The following is a 21690-nucleotide window of genomic DNA, read 5'->3' on the forward strand; positions in this document are numbered from 1 at the left end:
GAGGATCTGTCCCTCCAGCCTTTTCCTTTTTGTGCTTAATGACCTCTCATTCACAAATTCATTCCCAAATATTTTGGAATGTGGAGTCTGCCAGGCACCAGTGATAGAAGGTGGCCAAACAGATAGGCCTCTATCCTCATTAGGCCACAGCCTAGAGCCTAAAACAGGCATCTGCCTAATAAGCACCTGGTGACACGGTTGTGTCATGGTGTGCGTTATAAAGGAAGCCTATGGGACATGGGGTGGGTTAAACTACCTTGGCCCAGAAAGCTGGTAGCATCCTGGAGGTACAGGAAGGCTTTTCAATGGCAGGTTTATTCAAGCTTAGGTCTGAAGGGTAATCTGAATTTAGAGACAAGCATGGGATAGGCAGAGTGACAAGGGCTAGAGGACAGTGTATCTAAAGGTCACGAGGACAAAGGGAGCTCAGCAGTCTAGGAACTGCAAGAGGCCCAGGCACCCAGTGCAGAGCAAGAGGAAGGAGCCAGGCAGGTGTGGGCCACACCCTACTGGGGTCATGCCCCTGGTCACCCTAAACAGCTCAGAGTCCCTGAGGAGTTCTGAGGGCCAGGTTCAATGTGTGCCCTTGAAAGGTCATTCGAGCAGCAATGCAGAGACCGGAGTGGAGGTGCAGGGTTGGATGTAGCTAATGAGGGGGATCCCGGTGTTGCAGCAGGAGGTGGGGGCAGCCTGAACCAACGTGGAACTGTGGAGCTGAGTGTGGTGATGCCTGTAATCCCAGCACTGTAGGAGGCTGAGGCAGGGAGATTTCAAGCTTGAGACCCTGTCTCAGAATTTTAAAATAATGCAAAAAGGATTGGGGATGTAGCTAAATGCAGAGGCCCTGAGTTCAATCCTCAGTACTGGAAAAAAACAAAAAGTAGAGCTGAGGAGATGAGAGGAGTGAGGGGCTGTACCTAGGTGCTGTTTCAGAGGCAGACAGGACCTGGTGACAGACTGGGTGTAAGGAGGGAAGGGCAGGGAAGGGTGGACAATGAGTCCCAGTTTGCGGCATACAGAACTGCTCTGAAATGGTACCATTCCTAAAACCAGACCGCACGGGAAGAGACGGAGGAGGAAAGGCATGGGAGATACTGGAGATTTAGGAGGAGAATCACGACGCTGCCTTTCGATATGCCAAGTCTGAGGTTTCTCAGGACATCCAGCTTAGTCAACCAGGCAGGTGGCTATGAGGATACAGAGCGGAGATGAAAAGATGCAGGCTGTCGTCTGCAGGTGGATGATAGTGAAGGCCATTCATGTGGCTGAGAAGGCTCAGGAACAGAGCATCTCATCAGAAGCGAACACCTTCAGCAGGAACATCAGGAGCCACCGTTTAAAGACAAGACTCGAAGGGTGAGTCAGCAAAGACAACTCCAGAGTAACCAGAGAAGCCAGGAACACAGGGTCAGAGAAGGGAAAGGGAAGAGTCACGAGCAGTGGGAAATGCTTCTGAAAACTAAAAATGCTGCCTGGCTCCAGGAATCTCGAGAGCTGCTGCAGCAGGGTGGAGGAGGAAGCCAGACTGGAGAGGGGCTGAGGAAGGGTGGGCGGTGCAGAGAGGGAGCGAGCTGAGGAACTGACTCTTCCAAGACGGTTGGCTTGAAGGAGAGCAGAGACGGGGTGGCAGATCGGGCTCGAGGAAGGTTTTAGCTGTGTTGTTCTGTGAGGCTGGCCAAAACCTGAGCATGATGGGCACTTGTCCCTTAGAAGGCCAAGGAGAGGCTGGGACCCGGGGTGACACTGCTGCTGCCTCGGCTGGAACAGGAGGAAGGGGAGAGCACCGAGGCAGAGGGTTTGGTGGGGACAAGCTGGGAGCTCTGCCTGCTGACTCCTATTTCTCTGTGAAGTGGGAGGCAAGGTCCTCTGCTGAGAGCAAGGGTGGAGGCGGAGGTTTGGGGAGGAAGGTGTGAAACAGTCATCCTGGAGACTCAGGCGACAAGGGAACCAGGGACGCGGTGGGAACACCACGTGCTTCTGAAGAACAAGTTGGGTTGGGGGTGGCAGGTTTGTAGACGTACCCATCTGCATGCGTGCTTGTGCATGCGTGTGGGCGCGTGTGTTCCCAGCAGCTTCAGCTGCCTGGACCCAGAGGGAGCAGATAGAGCAATTAATCTAGGACTGGGACTCTGCCAAACTGGAACAATACAAATCAGAGGGTCAAAGAGTTTAGGATACAAAGAGGAAGATTCTTAAAATGATGGGCCATGAACTCCATCCGGTCTCAGGGAAGGGAAGGCCCAGGAAGGTAATGGGTGGCAGGGCACTAGAGGTGCCCAGAGTCCCAGGGTCCCCAAGAGGTAAGAGACTGGTAAGGTGGGAATCCTCAGGCCAAGAAGCTCGGAGACCAGAAGGTGGTGACCAGAAAGCAGGGTGCTTGACTCAGTGATTTTCAGGTGGAGGCAAGACCTAGGGCATGGCTTTGGGAGTGAATAGCTTTGGCCGGAGAACCAAGGAAGGGACTATGGGTCTGCGGCTCTGGGTAAAAGATCAGGAAAGACAGTGACAGGAGGAGACCTGAGCAAGGTAACAGATGTAACACGAGGCCAGCAGTTAGAAGCCTTATGTCTAGTCCCGCTCCCTTCCCAGAGCTTAGGTTTCTGGGGGATGACAACAGGCCCGGGGGAACAGGCTCTGCCAGGGATACAGGTTACAGGTGTGCTGAGCTAGTGACCCTCAGCTCCAGGGTCAGTCAGGGTCCCCGAGCCATCATCACTGTGGACACGGGCTACTGTGTGGACCAGAGGGGTTGGAACACAGCGCAGCCACCCCTGTCCCGGTGCCGGTGCACCATCTCCGAGGAGGCTGTGCGAAGCTCCCAGAACACGCTCCTTGATTCCCCCTTCTTCCCAGCGGCCCCAGAGGGAGCAGCTATGGTACTGATGGCCGGGGAGGGCAGGTGCGCCTCTTCCCACTGCTGGCTGGGTGGTCCTTCCTGGCTCCCCCAGCTGCAGCAGCAGCTTATGGCTCTGAAAACAGATTCGCCCTTTCTGAGGGTTTGGGTGGCAGATCTCACTGTACCCGACCTAGACAGAGCCTTCACGGCAGATCCCTGGGGGCAGCCACTTCCGTGGCACTGGGCCTCCTGAGAGAGACTCTCTGCTAGGAGGACCCACAGACCCCCGCATCTCTCAGAGGCCATGGTACCCAGGGAAGGCCCAGCACCTGGCCCAGGACTTCGCACACTGAAGATGCTCAAAACACACTGACTGAATGAATGAAGACAATGCTCAAATATTTAAAAAAGAAAACCTCACCACGTCCACCAGAATTCTTCAAATTATCCATTGCATTGCTCCTGTTTATTCGGGTAGACAATTAAAAGACGACTTTCTAAATTCTCTTGTGTTTCTCCGGGCCTATGACGTGCCATGCATTTTATGAGCATGAGGTGGTTTCACTTTCACAACCCTGTGAGCTGGGGACGTTGAGCCCACGTTAGAGAGAAGGAAACTGAGGCTCAGGGAGAGGTTAAGAGACACATCCAGGATCACAGCTGGACAGCAGGAGCCATGGGATCCTAACACAAATGGAGCTAACTTTAAAGACAGTGCTCCTTTCCACACAGAGCACCTCCCGGGACTGCAGCGATGGCAGCGAAGGGGAGGCAGAGAGGTTGTGTGAAGAGGACTGCAGCCATACCTCACAAGGCTGCCACTGCCGTGCCCTGGGGAAGCAGTACTGAGCTGTGCCGAGCCACAGCGGAAAGGGTCAGGCCCTGCTGTCTCCCCCCACCCCGATGGCCTGGCTGCTGCCCCTCCCTGCACCTGCAGCATCTGGCCTTTCCTTCAGCACTGCCCTGCCTGCTTCCCCCTGTGTCTGCAAGGACCTGTCCTGTGGAGAGGCTGTCCTCTCCCCTCTCCCCACGAGGCTGAGTGATTCCCAGACTCCTCGTCCTCAGGGCTCAGGGGGCAGGCGGGAGAGTGGTGGGAGACCAGAGTGTCTGACCCGCAGTGGCTGAACATGGCTGTCAGCTCCCTCGGGCCTGCCCACGTCTGCCTGACAGGTGAGCAGCCGTGTGCTACATCTGTCTGTCCATCTGTCTCCCTCGAAGGGGCCTGGAGATTGCCGATGCTCCCTAGAGAAGGAAGGGAGGCCCTGGGCCTGAGGCAGCTCCTTCCTTGGGACAGCAGTCAGCAGGGCCCAGGAGGGGTAGGGAGGGAGGACAGTGCGGCTCTGTCCCCTCCAACACCTGAGCCCCCTCCCGACTGCCAAGTCCCCTCTCTGCCTACGCCCTCCCCACAGCTCCCTAAGCTCTTTGCCTGCCAAGCTCTGCAAATTACCACACATGCCAATAAGTCATTAGAAACCAGAACGGCAAAGGTGGGGTTGCCATGGAGACCAACACCAGGAGCTGGCAGCCCTGGGGGCCGGCCGGTGGCTCAGGTGTGCTGTGGGGGAGCTCGGAGGGCCAAAACGCCTGGCAGAGGGGAGATGTGCACTGCTGGGGAGCTGGTTTCAGGCAGGGCGCTGCTCTGCTCCCTCCTTTCCCTCCCTTCTCCTCTTCCCTCCCGGCCTGAGGCTGAGTGCTGCTCACCTGAAGCTCACTAGTGTGGTGTAGGCAGGCAGGTGCGACCTGCTCTCTGCCCAGAAAAGGTGGGTCTGATGCAGCCCGGCTGGGACCCTGACAGGCCCAATGAGGGGTGGAGGGCAGGGCAGGGCCCAGCAGCACTGTCCCCTCCTTCTTGAGCAGGAATTTACTGCTCCTCTGCCCAAGGGTCAGCAGGGCACCCTGGACTTTGCAGGTAAAAACCTGCATGTGAGTTAAAAATGGATGAGTGCAGAATTTGTGGAAGCACCTAGGATCTCTGACCAGACACGAGCCAGCCCTGGACTGGAGTCCCAGCCTGTTATTGTGTCCTCCAGCAAAGCCGCTTCTCTCGGGCCTTGGTTTCATTGTCTGGAAAATGTGGAGGTTGAGTTTCATACACAGTGCGTTCCAGAGCCACCGTGCTATGAAGCAATTCTGCAGGGCTGCTCCCTGGAAGGTCAGGAGAAGGATAGGGGATCTGGTCCACCTGCTCTGCTTTTACCTTAGACTTGATTTCCTATGGCTGTGTAACACATTACCACAAATGTAGTACCTTAAAACAATCCAGAGGTGTTATACACTGAAATGGGGGTCACCGCTTTAAAGTGGTGGCTGCATTCCTTTCTGGAGGCTGTGGGGAATGAGTGGCTTTGTTTTCCTGCCTCTCCCTGGCTTCCAGAGGCTGCACGCTTTCCCTGGGTCATGGCCCCTTCCTTCTCCAACGCCAGCAATGGCCAGTCAAGCCTTCCCCACGAGGCTTTACTCTGGCACCAACTTATGCTTCCCTGTTCCACAAGGACCCCTTCGATACACTGAGCTCACCAGGATGATCCAGGATATTTAAATTTTTCGACACAGGGCCTCACTATATAGTTCAAGCTGGCCCTGAACTCACTATGTAACCCAGGTTGGCTTCGAACTTGTGGTGATCCTCCTGCATCAACCTCCCCAACAATCTTTTTATTTGAAGATCAGATAATTTAGCAACTTTAATTCAGATTAACCTCGAGGCCATCTGATCTGGCTTTTATTTCCAGGGAAGGTTGGGTGAAGCCCTGTGTGTGTCCCTGCACACCTCTGGTGCAGAAAGCTCACCAACCCAACAGTCCCGCAGCTGAGACACTGTCCTTTCTTCCCCTTGCCTTGACCTTTAATACCGTCCTCTTCCTACACTCATCCAGAAGAGTCCCAGGTTTTACCACACTCGAGAAATGGCACCCAAGTTCAGAAAGCACAGGCCTCAGACTTCCGGCCAGTGATCAACCCGAGTGGGCGCAGGTGGAGATGTGGCCTGTGGCCCCCGCTCTCCAGTGAAACCTCGGCCCGATGCCAAGGGCCTGGCCCCAGGGGGCTGAGCGACAACACAGCCCTGGAGCTTTGTAATTGTATGCAAATGGCTCGCCCTTTCTCAGCCCACTTTTTCTCTCCGTATAAACGGGCAGCTCATTCCATTCCTACTTCTGTCGCACCTCCCAGGGGGTCCTGGAAAAGAGGTATGTGGCGCTGAGGGAAAGCTATTCTCCGGAGGAACAGCCCTGGGGAAACAGAGGAGAAACTGCTGAAACCTTTATTGAGCTTCTACTTTGTAGCAGGCACTTTAAACAGATTAGTTCATTTCATGCGGTGGTTGAGAACCAGGGCCCTGGAGTCAGAATGATTTGGGGCTGCATTCTGGCTCTGCTCCTTGTTGCCTGTGCGAGGCCTCAGGCAAGTTATTTAATGCTTTCTTGCTTTAGTTTCCTCAACTACAAAATGGGGAGAAATAATGTCTACTTCACACTGTCCTGTGGATTAAATGAGATAGATACAGTAAAGCTTTGGTACCTCATACGGACTCACAAATGTTCGCTAGTATTATCAATGGCCCTACAAAAGTGGCTGTTACTCTCTGGGTATGTTGGCCAGCCTGCTTGTCATCCTAGCACTCTGGGAGGCTGAGGCAGGAGGATCTCAAATTTGAACCCAGCCTGGTCAACTTAGTGACTGAGTGAGACCCTGTCTGAAAATAAAAAAGAAAGCAAGCCTGGAGATGTAGCTCAGTGTGAAAGCCCTGAGTTCAGTCCCCAGTACTGCAAAACAAAGAAAGTGAGTATCATCAACCCAGATTTAGATGGGGAAACTGAGGCTCAGAGAGGATAAGTAAAACGCCCATATGGCTAGATAGTGTGGACTCTAACCCAGCTCCAACAGACCCCATTTGCTCTGGATTCTGAGCCCTGAGGTCAAGGGCCTCGGATTCAGCCTGGGGTGGAGCAGAGTCCTTTCTCAGCTCCCGAGGGCCCAGGGCCGGTGAAGTCACGTGAGCTAGAGGTCTGCTCCGCCCACCGACTCTTGGCTCCTGCTCTGTGGCTGGGGTCCCCACCTGTGTCTCAGTGGGTGAGGGCACCCCCAACGGAGCCCCTCACTCCACTGGGCAGCCTCCCTCCACACCTCAGAGGGGAGCTCACCCCTGCTTGGGGGAGGACAACACCTCCCCCTCCCCCTCAAGAAGCCAGCTCCCTTTGTCGGGATTTGACTTCTGGTTCCCTAAATATGAAACTCACAGGGATGTTATGGGACTAAGGGGAGCCTGGGCCTGGAGAGGAGGCCAGGAGAGAGGCTGGCTGCAGCCTGGGCAGAGAAGTGGGCCGGGAGAATTCCAGAAAAGCCCGGGCACCTGGAAGGCAGCAGTCACAAGATGCAGCTGGGAGGGGGCAAGAGCCTTGGAGGCTGGATTTTACCCCTAAAGGGCTGCCGTCCTTGTTCCGAGGGATTAAAGAGGGCATCAGAAGCCCAGCCTTGTGTCGAATACTTGTAATCTCGGCTCCTGGGGAGGCTGAGGCAGGAGGATGTAAAGTTCAGCTGGGCAATTTAGCGATTTAGTGAGATTCTGTCTCAAAGTGAAAAAGGGCTTGGTGGTAGAGTGCTTCCCTAAAATGTGTGAGGCCTTGGGTTTGACACCCAATACCAAAAGAAAACAAAGCAAAAAACCACACTCCTCAAACCAACCAAACAAAACAAAGAAAAGGGGCATCAGAAGCCTAGCTGCCCAGCTGGCTGGGAAGGGGCTGCTCCAAGGCCAAGCCCCAGCCCAGGAGCTGGCACACTGCGGCCTCATCCCCTCGACCCGCCCCCAATCTGGCCACTCCTCACCCTCCCCGGCCCTGCATTCTGGGGAGAACCCGCCCCGTGCAGAGCGGGGCCCCAATCAGCTGCACCTCCTTCCCGAGGAAGCGTTCAGATAGACTCCCACACAGCACTCACAGTTCTGATAACATTTATAGTCTAAATCACACAGTTTAGCACTCGGTTTTAAATACTGTCTGGTATTATTCCCTCATTATTTCTTGTGAGCATGAGTTCTGCCTCCCCAGCTGATCTATGGTTTCCCTACCAGCAAAGACTGGGTCTTACGCCTCCTTGCGTTCTCCACAGCCCCACACCTGCATCCCATGCCCCACAGATGAGGCTGTATGAACGCTTGGGGACCCACTGGGTGACCGGAATACCTTCAGTGGCCAGGGAGTCCCGCTTGCCAGAACTTCCTGGCCAGCCACCCGACGCCATGCTGGAACGGATGGGCAAAGCCCTGGGGTGTGGAAGTCAGAGCATCTCCCACACTCCCAACCCTGTGCAGCCTGCTTCCTAACACACCTCCCTCTCCCCTCCTCAGGCCGGCTGCCTCTTTATTCTCTGACCTCATCTCCTGCCCCAGCCCTGCATGGCCTCCTCCGTGCTCCTCGACCCGGCCAGGCCTGGGCCTCCCTCTTTGCCCTTGGGCTTGCTCTTCCCTCATCTTGACTCACAGCACCTTCTCACAAGCCTCTGTGACAGACAGCCCAACACACCTGCCACCTGCCTGCCTCCCAAGACGTGCACTACTTCCAGCCTGGCTTTACTTAACTCTAGTACTATGCTGTTTGCTTTACCAGTTCATTTTACTGTATCCCAGGTCAACAAAGTGGATGCTCCAGAAGGACAGAGATCTCTGACTGCTCCCTGATGTCTGCACCCAGGCTGTCTGGCCAGGCCCAGATGCTTAGAAATGGCCACTGATGAGACTCCAGGCCCACTGTGCTCAGAGAAGGGCATGGGTGGGTGGGACAATTCTGCAGGTCCCCTCCGGTTGTGTGAGTCCCCCTTCTGGCCATGGGCCAGCTTTGGGGGACACCTTCTGAAGCTCAGGGCCTTCTACCCACTGGGAGGTCTGTTCAGAAGTAGAAGTGACAGCCGGGCCAAGTGAAGCATCAGTTCTCCCCTCTCCTCCTCCTGCACAGCAAGACACCGCATCATTCCACCTTCTGGGCATCGCCACCTCTGCCCTCCCAGGCCAAAGACAGACACTTTCATCCTCCAGCTCCAGGCCTCGGTCTGAGAACACTTCACAGAGGAACATCACCACACCTGGCTTTCTTCTCTCCTTCTTTCTCTCGCCCTGGCAGGATCAGATAACACAGAGCCTCTGTTCCTAGGGGACCTGAGCTGACAGGTTCTGTCATTGCCCCTCTTCCATCTGTTTTCCCCCAAGGAGCTGCCCAGTGAGATGTTTGGAAACAGGAACAACTGCCCTTGCTCTGCCTCCTTAGCAGCATCCTGGTCAGTCTGCCCCCCTCTGCCTCCACCTCCGGGGATCTGTGCCCGTCCTCATGTCTCCCAGCGAGTCGCCCTGGCATCAGATCTCATCCTATGTCCATGGGCAGTCCAGCTTCTCTGAAGCCCCTGAGTCACTCGGCTGAGACAGAAAGAAACAATGTCGGATCCTGAATAAGTATCAGGTCCTGTAGGAGCGGGAAGAAGTGGGTCAGAGAGACCCTCTCTGATGATCTCCAAAAGTAGGCAGGCGGCCAGGGCTGGGTGGGGAAATTCTAGTGAGCTAGGAAAACAGGCTAGATGACCAGGAAGTCCTGGATTCTGGGGTGGTAAAGGGACAGGAACCCTGGAGTCAGAGAGAAGGGTGAGATCCTTCCCTGGGTCTCTTTCTAGCAACATGTCTTTGAGCAAGCCTGGATCTCAGCTTCTTCATGCTTAAATCAGGGATAATAAGAGTACCTGCCTACCTAACAGGGGCATTTGAGGATTTAGTGAGATAACTCCAGTAAAGCACTTGGCTTGGTGCCTGGCACATAGTAAGTGCTCGATAAACACTAGATGCTATAATTTGTGTCATTACAAGGTGAGGAGCGGAAGCTGAGAAGCCATTTTTGCGTCAGGAATCCTCTGCTTGCCCTTCATCTTGGAACTCGATTTAGGTCCATCAAATGCTGAACAGCAGGGAGGGTGCAGGTGGAAGAAACATACAGAGACAACCAAATTTCAAACCCAACCTGGTGAAACTCACCTCCTACGAGGCAGCTCCCTAGGGCCAAGGAGTCTCCTGGGTCCCCGGGAAGGGCCAGAAGCCAGGGGGCAGGTGTGTGGCAGCTCTGGCCCGCAGCTGAGTCTGTGGTGAAGGCTTGGAATGTGCAGGAGGCCTTGCAACCCCTCCCGGTAGGGCTGCGCAGGGTCCCCCGTCCTGAGCCGGCTGTTTTAGACCCAAGGGTGTGGGGTTGTACTGGGCGGCTGGCCAGCCCAGCTCCCCGCACTGGGGACGTAGGCCAAGAGGGACGGGTCAGCGGTGTTAGTGATGTCCTGACAGACAGTGTGTGCACACCATGAGCCTTCTGACACCATTCCTGTGCCAAGATACCCGCAGCACTGGTGTCCCCAGGCCCGGTACATCCGCCTGCTGACTCCTTTTCAAGCCTTGGCCCAATTATCATGTCCTTCCGCAAGCCTTTCCCATCTGCAGATAGAGGCCATCACCTCTGCTCACCTCGATTAGAGCACAGACCTCGTTTTGGTCCACAGGACTGAACCCTCTCCATAATAATAACAACAATATTTACTTAGCACTTACTATATGCCAGCCACTGTTCTGGCTTGCTACATTTATTACCTCTTTTCATTCTCCTAACAACTCCAGGAAATAGGTGTTGTTTTATCCCCTTTACAGACGAGGAAACTGAGGCACAGGGAGATGGCGTGACTCACCCAGTGGCTCTCAGCTGTAAGTGGTGGAGAGGGATTCCAACTCCAGCATGGGGCTCTAGAATCTGTACCCTCACTGGGGGTTCCTGAGGGGAGGGCCAGCACCTGATTTGTCTCTGTTCCTGGCACCCAGCACAGCAGGCGCTTGGAAAAGATGGGCTGACTGGCTGAGGGAGGGCCTGAATAAGGCCGACCTGGGCACTTTCAGCTTCGAGCTGCAGGCCAGAGACACCGGGCCCCCAAGGCCGCATGAGCGGTGTCTTCTCGTAGGGTCCACCAACACAGGACTGCAGGGTTGTGCATGTGTGTGTGTGCCTCCTCTGGTCCTCTGAGACTGCTCACTGCTCCTCCCCACCCCCAACACACTTCTGCGAACCTGGTGAGTACAGAACTAGTCAGCTGTCAAGTTGAAACGCAAGTTAAGCTCTGCTCGAGACAGAGGTTTGTTTATTGCTGTATCCTCAACTCCTAAAATACTGCTAGGCACACAGTAAGCTCTCAATAAATAATTGTTGAAAGAATAAATTTTAAAAAGCAATACATTCTCTCTCCAAATAAAAGAAAGAAGGGGGTGGGGAGCAGAAGGGGCAAGAGTAAGTAGTGAGGTGCAGGGGACACGCGGGGGGGGGGCAGAGGGATGCAGCTGCCAGGCCCACCCGCCAGGCTGCCCTGCAAAGGGAAGGCAGCAAAGCCTGCACGGGCTCATGGTGTAAGCTGTGGCTTGCAGGAGGTGAGGGGAAAGGTGCAGGCAGAGACCAGGAGGGAGGGAGATGTTTCAGGGAGGAGGAGGAGGAGGAGGAGGAGGAAGAGGAGGAGGGATGACGGAGAGCAGTGTGAGGGCGAAGGGAGACAGCAGGGAAGAGGGAAGAGGCAGGGGGGTTAAGGGACTCAGAGAGGGTGCCTGCTGTCTGAGCTGTGTGGAGGAAGGTGTGGATTTGGGGTGCTCCTAGGTGCCAGACCCTGTAGGAGGCTCAACTGCTGAGGTGGCGCTGAGGCCTTCCATTCCATCCTCTCTAAAATAACGAGCTCCCATCCTAGGGCCAGAGGGCACCCTGGGCAGCAAGGGGAATGGTCAGAGGCAGCCCAGGGAAGAAAGCAGGCCCAGGGGGGTGCAGACCCCTCACTCTGTCCCTCCCCTTCCTTTCCTCCACAACAGCACAGGGCCAGGAAAGTGGGTCATACCCACGCGTGACTTTGTTGGTAGCAACAGGACCCACAGGCGAGGGGTCCTCATGTCCAGCCCTGTCTCCCGGGGCCCCAGGCTCCGTTTTGGAAAGACGTGTAAGGGGCAGGGGCAGTGGGAGGAGATGCTGGCCGGCCTTCCAGCTCAGGGAGAGAACTGGGCCAGAGCCAGTGCTGGCTGCGGGGCGGGGAGGACGGAGCCTAGCTTCATCCTGGGGAAGAGACCTCGATCTCCCCTTGCTGTCACCTCGGTGACGGTGACCAAGCTGGAGGGGAGCCGCCTGACCAGGGGAGCTGTCCTTTCCATCACCCCACCTCCTGGGATCCTCAGCAGAGGGCCTGCCAGTCCATCTCTGGCAGCCCAGCGCGTGCCCAGCCCACCCCCTCCAACCCTGCCAGTCGCCCAATTAGAAGCTGCGTTGGCTCCAACAGATGGGAGCTGCGGCAGGCTGAGGAACAGAGCACAAAGCCCAGCTGACATTTTCCTTTCTGTTCCTCCGGTGGGGGAGGAAGGGCAGGGGCCCAGGGGGCCCAGAGACACCCCTAGGGCCCCCCCGGGGGGCCTCGTGCCCCTCTTTGGCGTCTCAGCTCGGGCCCAGATGCGCTCAGCCCCTCACTCAGCCCCTCCTTGCTGCGACCGCTGGCCGGGCAGCCGAGCCCAGCCCTTCGCGCCGGCCGGTAGAGGGCCCACCTGTGGCTGGCCGGAGCCGTCTCCCGGGTGCTGGGGGCTCAGAGCCACCCTTCCGTCCCGGAGGCTCCCGCGCTCTGAGCCCCCGCTGAGCCCGGCCGGCCCACCCTCCACCCCACACGTCCCGTCCCAGGCTGCGGTTAGACCCCAGCCGGCCAGCCCGAGGGGCCTGGCTCCTGCAGCCGAGGCTCAGGCTGACCAAGGCCACCGCGTCCCCTCCGGCCCCAGCAGGGGGTCCCCGGCCCTGGAGCGCTTGCGTCCTGCTGGTCCGCCCGGGCACGCCCTCCCTAACCTGTCCGCCACCTCCGGGCAGCTGGACGTCCCAGGGCCCTGCTCTGCCCAGCAACAGTTTGGGGGAGGCTCCGGCCTCTCGGGCGACAAGGCCCAGCCCCTCCGCCGCCGCTCGGGCCCGGCCGGGGGCAGCTGGCCCCCTTCCCGCACCGTCTCCGGCTCCCTCGGCGCCTCCCCGGACGCCAGCCCGGCTGCGGGCATCTCGGCGGCCGGCCTCCCTCCCTCGGCCCCGCGGGTCAGGACCGGATACGGGCAGCCGGGGCGACTCCTCCCGCCGCGTCGCCCGCAGCCGCGCCAGCGGCCTCGGTGTTCGCGCCCCCCCGCCCCGAGCCGAGCCGCGCCGCGCCGCGCCGCGCCGCGCCGCGCACTCACCCTGCGGGCGCCGTCCAGGTCCGCTCCGCGCTCGCCTCCAGCCGGCGGCGCCTCTCCGCGGCGGGCAGCGGGCGTATCCCGCGGGCTCGCCGGGCTCCAGCCCCTCCCGCCCCGCGGCCGGCGGTGCCCGGGGCGAGGGCGGTGCCCAGAGCGCCGAGCGGGGCCTCGCGGCGCCCGGCCACCTCCGCGCACCCCTCCACCCGCCGCTCGCTCCTCGCCTCCTCACTCGCTTCTCCGCCGCTCTCCCAACCTCCCCGCCCGCTGCGGTCGCCTCCTCCCGCCCGCCTGCCACGCCAACCCGCCAGTCCCGCTGCCGCGTTAACTCCTCAATGTCCGCTCCCCCGCCCCCCCAACGCGCACAGCCGGGGGCGGAGTTGGGTGGGGCCGAGGCTGGAGCTCAGCTGCCCTCGTCCTTTAGAACCCAGGCTCGGCGAGAAGGGCACTGCTCTGGGACCTGGGATGCGGACCAGATGACTTCTTGATTCCTCTTCTGACCCTCGTGCAAGGGCCAGGAGGACAGAAGCGAAATTCAGCAGCCTTTAGAGGATAAATGCGGCTCGTGGGCACCAGCAGGTACCCGAGACCACATTTTTGCTTGGGGCGCTGCTATCCTGGAAAGTTAACCGCGGACTAAGGAATGTGCGGGTGGGTTTGAGTTAGAATTTGTCCCTGGGCACAAGCACCTGTCACCCCAGTGAATGGATGGAATAGCCCCTGGGTTCCCCTGCCTCTCCAGCATGGCCTCCTGAGGCCGTCGCTCCAGCCTTCCAGAAGAGCCATCCTGGGCTGGGTTAAGATCAGTCTATCTAGGTAAGAGTGAGGGAGGAACTGGCAGGACCACCCCCGCCCCGCTGTGGGTTTTACCCTGCAGACTGGGTATCCTGAAGACAGGAAAGAAGGAGGGCAGGGACTCAGCTGCGCAGAAAGTCCGGACTAGGCTACTGCCCAGTGGCTTAGAAAATTTGGGCCACTGCCACCAGCTCTGGAAAGTGGGTCTCCTGCTGAGGCAAAGGCTTCAGACCCAGGTCTTTGAGGGGCCCACTCAGAAGGGACAACAGCCCAATGACAGGCCACACCCTACTGATGGGCTCCATCAGGACCTGCAGAGCTAGCAGTGGAGGAGGGGGAGCCCCAGGGACAGGGAGTCCTGCAAGGCCTGGCGTCCCTGGGGTGCCTTCCTGCACCCAAGCTTGAGCTCAAGGTCCCTGACCAGACAGAGACCCAGCTTTCCGGCCCTGTCCTCTCCACTGATGCACGCAGTGCTGACTGCCATGCCTGGAGGCTTTGTAAAGTGGGCTCGAAGGTCCATGTGTTTGTTCTTCACAGAGGGATTTGCTCTTACATCTATCCAATAAGCACATACATGTTCCCATCCAATCCCCCCACCCTCCACCCCTGCTGTGGGGCACAATGGCCTCAAGGATCTGAGAGGACAAAGTTGAAACTAAAGAAATACATTTTAGCATTTCAAGGCAATGGCTGTACCACAGAAATACAGCAAGAAAATGGCATTATGGGCTCGAGTTATTCATGGAAGGTTTTATAGAGGAGCTGAGCTTCCAGCTGAGCCCAGCTGGAGAGATAGGATTTGAACCAGCAGAGAAAATGGGGACCAACAAGGCAGGAAAGTGGAGACAAGCAGAGAAAAATGGGTTGCCTGGAAGATAGCGGGCAAGGGAGGAGATTTGTACAGCACTATCAGGTGCCGGCCTTTTTACATGCTTCTCACTCATCTGAGCTCCGAGCTGACTGATACCCCATTCAACAGACTGAAGAATGGAGGCTCAGAGAGTGTAAGGAAGTAGCCTGATCTACAGGCAGAGCTGGAGTCCCCGTCTCCGCAAGCATTCTGGCTACACTGTAGAGGGAGTGTGAGGGTGGGAGCTCCTGCTGAAGCAGCAGGTGACCTGTGGCCCAGGGCAGGAGTGGTTTGGGATGAGAGGCCGGCAGAGCAGAGGCCAGGCAGGGAGGTGGCCGCTGCAGGGTCGCAGGAGGGGCAGTGAGAGTGCAGAGCAAATACCGTGGACTTTGGAAGGAAGCCTTGGCAGAACTAATTGACCGAAAGTGTTCACAAGTTGACTCAAAGGTTTTGAGTCTGAGCATTTGGGTCCCTCGTCAAGACAGCAGTGCTGTCTTTGCAGCCGGGAGGCCTATGTCAACATATAGAGGCTGAGGGGGAAAGAGGGAGAGCTTGCCAACCCTGGGAAGCTCATGGCTCATCCCAGCGCCCTCCTCCCTGTATGTGTGCACACGGCCCAGCGTGCATTACTGAGGCTGAGTCGGCCCTACGCAGCACCCCATAGCTATTATTGAGGGGCAAATGGGAAGAAAGCAAAGCACATTTGCCACGTGGCTGACCCCTGAGTGGCAGACTTGTACCCCACTAGGTGAGGCACAGGGGAATTACAACAGCTATGAGGGAGCCTGGGGGAGCCTGCTCTTGAGCTGACTCCAAATTATTACAACCCATGAAGACTCTATAGAATCTATAGAAGTTTTAATGTTCGAGAGATCTGAGTTTTAAACTCTGCTCACCCATGTGTTCTGTGTTGCTTCAGGAAAAGTGCTAAACCTTGCTGAACTCTGATTCTTTCCTATGTCAAAAAATATTAATTCAAGCTGGACATTGTTCACACATCTGTATTCCCAGCTTCTCTGGACGATGAGATGGGAGGATTGCCAGCTCAAGGTCAATCTGGGCAATTTAGATCCTGAGATCCTGTCTCAAAATTAAAAATAAATAATAAATGAAAAGGGCTGAGGTTGTAGTTCACTCATAGAGTGCTTGGCTACTATGCACAAGCTCCTAAGTTCAACTCTAGCACTGCCAAAAAAATTTTTTTTTAATTCAAGTAATAGAAGTTAACATGAGCACCTGCAAGGTAATGATTTCATTTGTGCATCATCACACTGAAAATTTCACCAATTCCAGGACTCAGAAAATAGGGGAAAAGCAAGGTCAAAGCCAGGCATGGTGCCACACGCCTGTGATTCCAGCACTTGAACCCTGAGGCAGGAGGAATACCATTGTGAGTTCAAGGCCAGCCTTGGGAAAATTAGGAGATGCAGTCTCAAAATAAATAAACAAACCAAATGAACAAAACAAGACATCAAAAACAAGGTCAGTATTCCCAAGTAGTACATCATAGAGCTGAGACCTAAACTCAAGGCTATCAAAACGCACAGAGTCTAAACATGAAACCAATTCCTGGCTGCACTTATTTGGGGTGAGGGTAGCAATAAGGATATGAATTCAGACACGCAGGATGCAGCGGTCTGGTGGTGAGCTCGGTGCCTGGCACAAAGCGCATCTCAGCAAACGGCAGCCACCTCTCTCCACCTGGCTCTCATGGCTACCGTTCTGAGCTGGATACTTTCCTGGGAGAAGTGGGGGACTCAATCCCTAGTCCTCTGGAAGCTCTTAGGTAATTACTCAGAGGATTTAATGGCTCTGTTATTGACCTTTTGCCTTCCAAGTTTAATCTCAGGGCTTAGCCAAGCATAATGTCCTGCCAGGAAGCCCAGGACTCTGTGACATCAGAGTGACTCTTGAGAGGGATACCAGGATCCCTCGCCACCAGAAGTATCCTGGGCTCAACCTTCCTGGCTATTCAGGGGAGGGGCTTGGACTCTGAACTGGTGGCTGTGCTATTTGTGTGGTGGGGGCTGTGAGGAGAGAAACCTGGTAGATGAGGAAGGAAGCTGGGGATGTGGTGGGACAATCTTTGGGGGATCCTCTGCTGTCGGACGTGGCCTCTGCTAGCCTCCAGCTCAGGAGATGCAGAACAGGGCCTTGGAGTCTCTGAGGACTATGGTCCCAGCGGTGACCCAGCTCAGAGGGTGGCCCTAGGGCAAGGGTCCTCAGACATCAGAGTCACCCAGACAGCATGCAGATCCCACCCCAGAGGCAGGTTCTGTAGCTCTTGGAGTCTGCAATGGGATAAACGCTCTGGGTGATTCCAACTCAGGTGATCAGATGGACCTTGCTTTGAGACATGCGGGCCTAGGGGTTCGTACTGTTCTCCCACCTCTTCTGGCCTGGGCTCTCTAGGTGCAGAGCTTTGTCCTCTGGAGCACTGGGGATCAAGGGAAGCACATGCCCAATGAAGCTGACTCAGCTTAAGCTTTGTGATGTGTCACTCGGGGGATGGTGGGGAGAGGGTTAGCCATGGAGGCCGGGAGTTGGAGTGTTGCAGGTGGGCAGGGAAAGCCAGCTTGCAAATGCCAGGAAGCATTTTTTTGTAAGCATTTTGGATAAACTGAATGGAGAGAGGGCAGGAGAAAGGGACCCGAATTTGCAAGACTTGTGTAAATTGTTGTGATCTTTTAGTGCTAAATAAATATCACTATTGGGATTGATTTTATATTTATGATATTGTGTTCTTTTTCACCACAAAAATGGGGCCTTCCTCTGGCCTCTGCCCTCAGGGAGCTCCCAGGATCCACAGATGCCCTGGGAAACACAGAGTACCAGAAAGGCAGGGGGACCTACACAGCAGATGGCAGAGCTGTGTGGAACTGCAGTGAGTCCCCAAATTTATCTTGGATTATATTCCTGGAAAAGGCATTGCAGGTAAAAATGATGTAGGATGAATCTGTTTCCACCCAGAAACCACCTGATAGTGGAAGTGACATTCCTCACCAAGGTCTCGGTACCCAACTTGTTATAGGCATACACATAAGCACCATATTTAATCAAATGTAAAGGGTACACCTGTCCTTCGTATTTCCTCAATTGAATCTGAGTATCTAAAACAGTTAAACTGGGCAATATGGTAACCAAATCCCATTCTGTTTAGCTTAACATATTCAAACAATTCCCGGGGAAATGCTATTTTGGGGAGAGGGAGTATGGAAAAGACTGGGGAGTTTCTCCTCCCCCCATAGAGACCCCATAGAGATAAAGAGGGTGGCTCTCAGAGGTCTGAATTTGGGGGACACGGTTTTATGCCCCACAGCACACTGAAAACAAACCAACCAGTAGTCTCCTGAGTAGTCCGGCTGGCCAGCTCCAAAGTGGACATCTCTCAGGTTCAGGGTGCCACCAATACATCAGGAGCAGGGAGCACCTGAGAGGGCTTGGAGTAGCTGAACTGGGGTGCCTCTCGGAACTCTGATCTGGAAAGGCTCTCTGGAAGAGGAAATTCTTCAGGAGATGCTGCAAATCAGGAAGAATGCTAGGCTTCCAAAGACACCTGTCCCGGGAATCCTCGATGTGGCTTCTGACTGGCTTCACACAACCCACACCCTCTCACGAATACTTTGTCCCTGAGTGGTCATCACCCGTCTCCCCACTGCTCTGATGGTTTTATGCTGTATAGGAATTTGTTTCATTATTATTTTTGTTCCGGTTTCACATAAACATAGATATGAGCACTAAATCGTGGTGTTCCAGGCACTGTATATCTTTCCAGGAGTCATTGCCAAAACTTGGTTTTTTGTCCCAAAGCCTGCACATAAGATACACATGAGGTATCCCCCACGTTGAGAATAAAATATTTACTCAAATCCAGACTTTATACTTTGTACTACTTCTGCGAACTGCCTTCTTTTCCAATCAGATTTTATTCATTTCTGAACATTTCATTTCCAAAATGGTTCATAGGGCAAAGAAACTGGGACTCCGTGTCTCCTAATCCTGTCCCTCTTTCTTTGCACTATCTCTGACCCCTATATTTTCCTTCTTATTTTCTCTCTGAGGAGGAAGTCTATGGTCTTACTTCCAATATTTGAATTAATTCCAACATAAATCTTAGGGCTTGTAGGGCTCACCACAGATCATTCCTGAGATTTGCCCCAGCAGCTCCCACCTGGATCTATTTTTGCCTTCTAAAATGGTGTGTTTTGGAAACACTTTAGGGGCCTGAATACGTGGCGGATTCCTGGGTCCCCTCCAGTCGGTCTGAAGTGAGGCTTAAGATACACTGTTTCGGAAGCAGATACTTTATATTAACTGACCAAATCGAAAAAACACCATGGTAGATACCTTAGTTCATCCTTCTAATAAGCTTGTTGGTCTGGTCTTCCCTATTTCCAGCATCTTCGCCTTCCACAAAGTGGGTGGTCTTTTTCTTCATTCCACCTCATGGAGAAGACAATCTGAAGGGCCACAGGAAGTTATTTGCCTCTTTGAAGAGTTTTCCAACAGTATAGATCGCATGAATCGGATCTTCCATGCAGATGATGCCATATTTACCAGGAGATCGGGCAATCAGTGAGTTGTTGGTCAAGGAAATTCACTTCGTACTGATTTTGCCATAGCCACCCTTGTATATTAGCGCATTTACTGACTTCAGGTTTGGGTACCCCATGCAATATATGATTCCACAATTCTCAGAGTGTCAATTGAAGCCTTGTTAAACTTAACAAAGGTACCACTGATGATGAGGCGAAGGCGAAGAAGCGGCAACACCTTGTGGACTTTTGTGCTCACATCATTGATCCCCCTGATCTGGATGACAATTGCCAATTTGGGTTCTGCAGGTACATAAAACTTGCTAGCTTCTCTTGCCATCCTAGCCATCTGAATCTCAGTTCTGCACATCTGTCTATGCTCCTTTTGACAGTGCCTGTCTTTTTCTTGGGTGTGTTTCCTTCTTGCCTTTGAAGCATTTTGGGGGAAAAATTTTTTCTCAGGTGCTTTACCTTCAGCTCTGCAAAATATCTTTGCTTTTTCTTAAGGGTTTCTGGCACAACAGGAACCTTCTCTTTTTTCTCTTTGACTCCCTTCATGGTTCCAGCCAGAAAAGAGCTCAAGCTGCATTTCTGACCAGCTCTGGAGCAATTTGAGTGCAGGTGTTCTGCTGACCACACTTTGAGGAGCACTGCTTGTCAACCATGGAGAAGTCTCAACTCCTTCCTGAAAGTTTTCTCCCATCACATCCAGTTCTACCTCTGCTCCATTTCCCTTCTGTAGGAATAGGCGTGCTTTAGGGTACTTCATGCCTAGTTTGGATCTTTTGCTTTATGTCTGAAAACATACTTTCTCTGGGTACCCCGGGCTCCCTATTAAATGGGAAACTCTGCTGAGGAGATGTATCATTCATTACAACATTTCCAGAGTCTCCGGGGTTGACCTTGCTCACCGCAGACTTCCCATAATCTTTCCCTGCATGGCACAGAAACTTCTTCTGCATCCCCCCGTCCCTCCCAGGCCCTAGCCTCTGGATGAGGGTCCCACCCTGGAGTGCTCAGGGCAAGGGTAAGTGAGCCATGTCCTGAATCACACCCTACAGCTGATTGAGTGACTTGGCTCTGTTTGACAAGCTCAGGGAGAAGTGAATCGTCATAAACCATTGAGTCCAGACCCCTGGACTGCAGCTTCATCCAGAGCTGTTAGCTCCCAGAAACAGAGCAAGCAGTCTTGGCAGAGGGCAGAGTGGCAGGGCTAGAACTCCGTGGGGTAAGGGGTCCCTAGGCCCAAAGTGGAGAGGGCTCCCGAGGAGCCGCCCTGGCCCTCAGGACCTCGAGAGTGAAGGGCTCCTTAGCTTCGGGCCCAGGTCCCTCCCAGCAAGGCAGCCCGAGACCAGCAGGCTGGGACCTGGGTCCTGGAGCAGCCCTTACAGGGCAGAGTTGGGAGGGCTGAGGAGCAGGTAACCAGGCGAGTCTGTGCCAAGACGGAGTGGTTCTTCTGGAAGGCTCGGCTTGCTCCAGCCCCCTGTCCTAGAGCTGCGTGCGTGAAAAGCCATTGGGTGGAGTCGGTCCGCGCCCCTGTTCTGTGCAGGCCTGTTCCATATGTTGTCTTCCTCAGCCCTGACGAGGCTCACACTGGCTCGACCCCCCAGCTGGTTAGAGCCCCAAATGGGTCTCAGCCCCATGTCCTCCCACTCCAAGTCCACTGGGGGTTTAGGGTTTTGGGGTTTTTTCCTTCCCCCTATCCCTCCCAAACTCTCCTTAGGGAAGAGAGATCCCACAGTCCCTGGAGCTGTCTGTCAGAGGGATTAAACTCAGGACCCTTGGAAAGCTCTGCCTTCTGTTTTTTCCTGGTATCTCACCCCACAGTCAGGCTCCTCCCTCCCGAGTTTGACCTCAGGGCACACGGCTTATCTCTGGCTACCAGTCACTACCCATGAGCACCTGGGCATTGTTGGTCCTTGAAGTCTCTTCTACTTCTCTTCTCCACACATTAGCCTAGCTCCTTTGCTGTAGATTTTTCTGCTCTAGAGGAAGGAAATTTAATTATAAGGGAAGTTAGAAGGAAAAGGGAGAAAGGAGAGGAGAAACTCGCCTCCCTGAACCGAGGGAGATGGACACCCTGAAGACAAGAGGTGAGGGGTGATCCCTCTGTGCAGGCCAGGGCCTGGGGCAGGGAGTCCAGGTTCTCTGGCCACTGCTGTGACCTTCTGCATGAGTGGCCAATGGTTCGGAGCCTTCAGGGACCCAGCCTGTGCCTCTGCCTGGGCAGGTCCCACCCAGAGGGAGAGGGTGAAACACCCCCTGGGAAAGGCCTCTCCCCGTGGATTCATCTGGGCTCCTTGGCCACAGAAGAATTTCCAGATTCCAGATAGGAGGACAGAAGGCTGAAGGCTCCGGCCTGGCTCCCAGCTGTCTCTCTCTGCACCCTGCAATTTCAGGGACAGGTCCCCACACAGAGCATTGGGGGCTGGACCGAGTGACTCAT

At 55.0% G+C, this 21690-nt stretch overlaps 1 protein-coding gene and 1 pseudogene across 1 annotated transcript in view; both read right to left on the reverse strand.

Moving 5' to 3' along the window:
• The window catches only part of Lrrn2 (leucine rich repeat neuronal 2), a 59670-nt gene extending 46453 nt beyond the window's left edge, over nt 1-13217 (reverse strand). Inside the window, exon 1 of the mRNA XM_004862147.4 lies at nt 13071-13217. The gene's annotated coding sequence lies outside the window, so the exon portion shown is untranslated. The remainder of the gene's footprint in view (nt 1-13070) is intronic.
• A 5840-nt stretch (nt 13218-19057) lies between these two features.
• Nucleotides 19058-19806, reverse strand: LOC101720151 (large ribosomal subunit protein uL30 pseudogene; annotated as a pseudogene).
• Nucleotides 19807-21690: the final 1884 nt, after the last annotated feature.

Source organism: Heterocephalus glaber, unplaced genomic scaffold (assembly GCF_053883595.1).
Source record: "Heterocephalus glaber isolate CG9 unplaced genomic scaffold, H.glaber_assembly_v1.0 deba00001600, whole genome shotgun sequence".
NCBI classification, from domain to species: Eukaryota; Metazoa; Chordata; class Mammalia; order Rodentia; family Bathyergidae; genus Heterocephalus; species Heterocephalus glaber.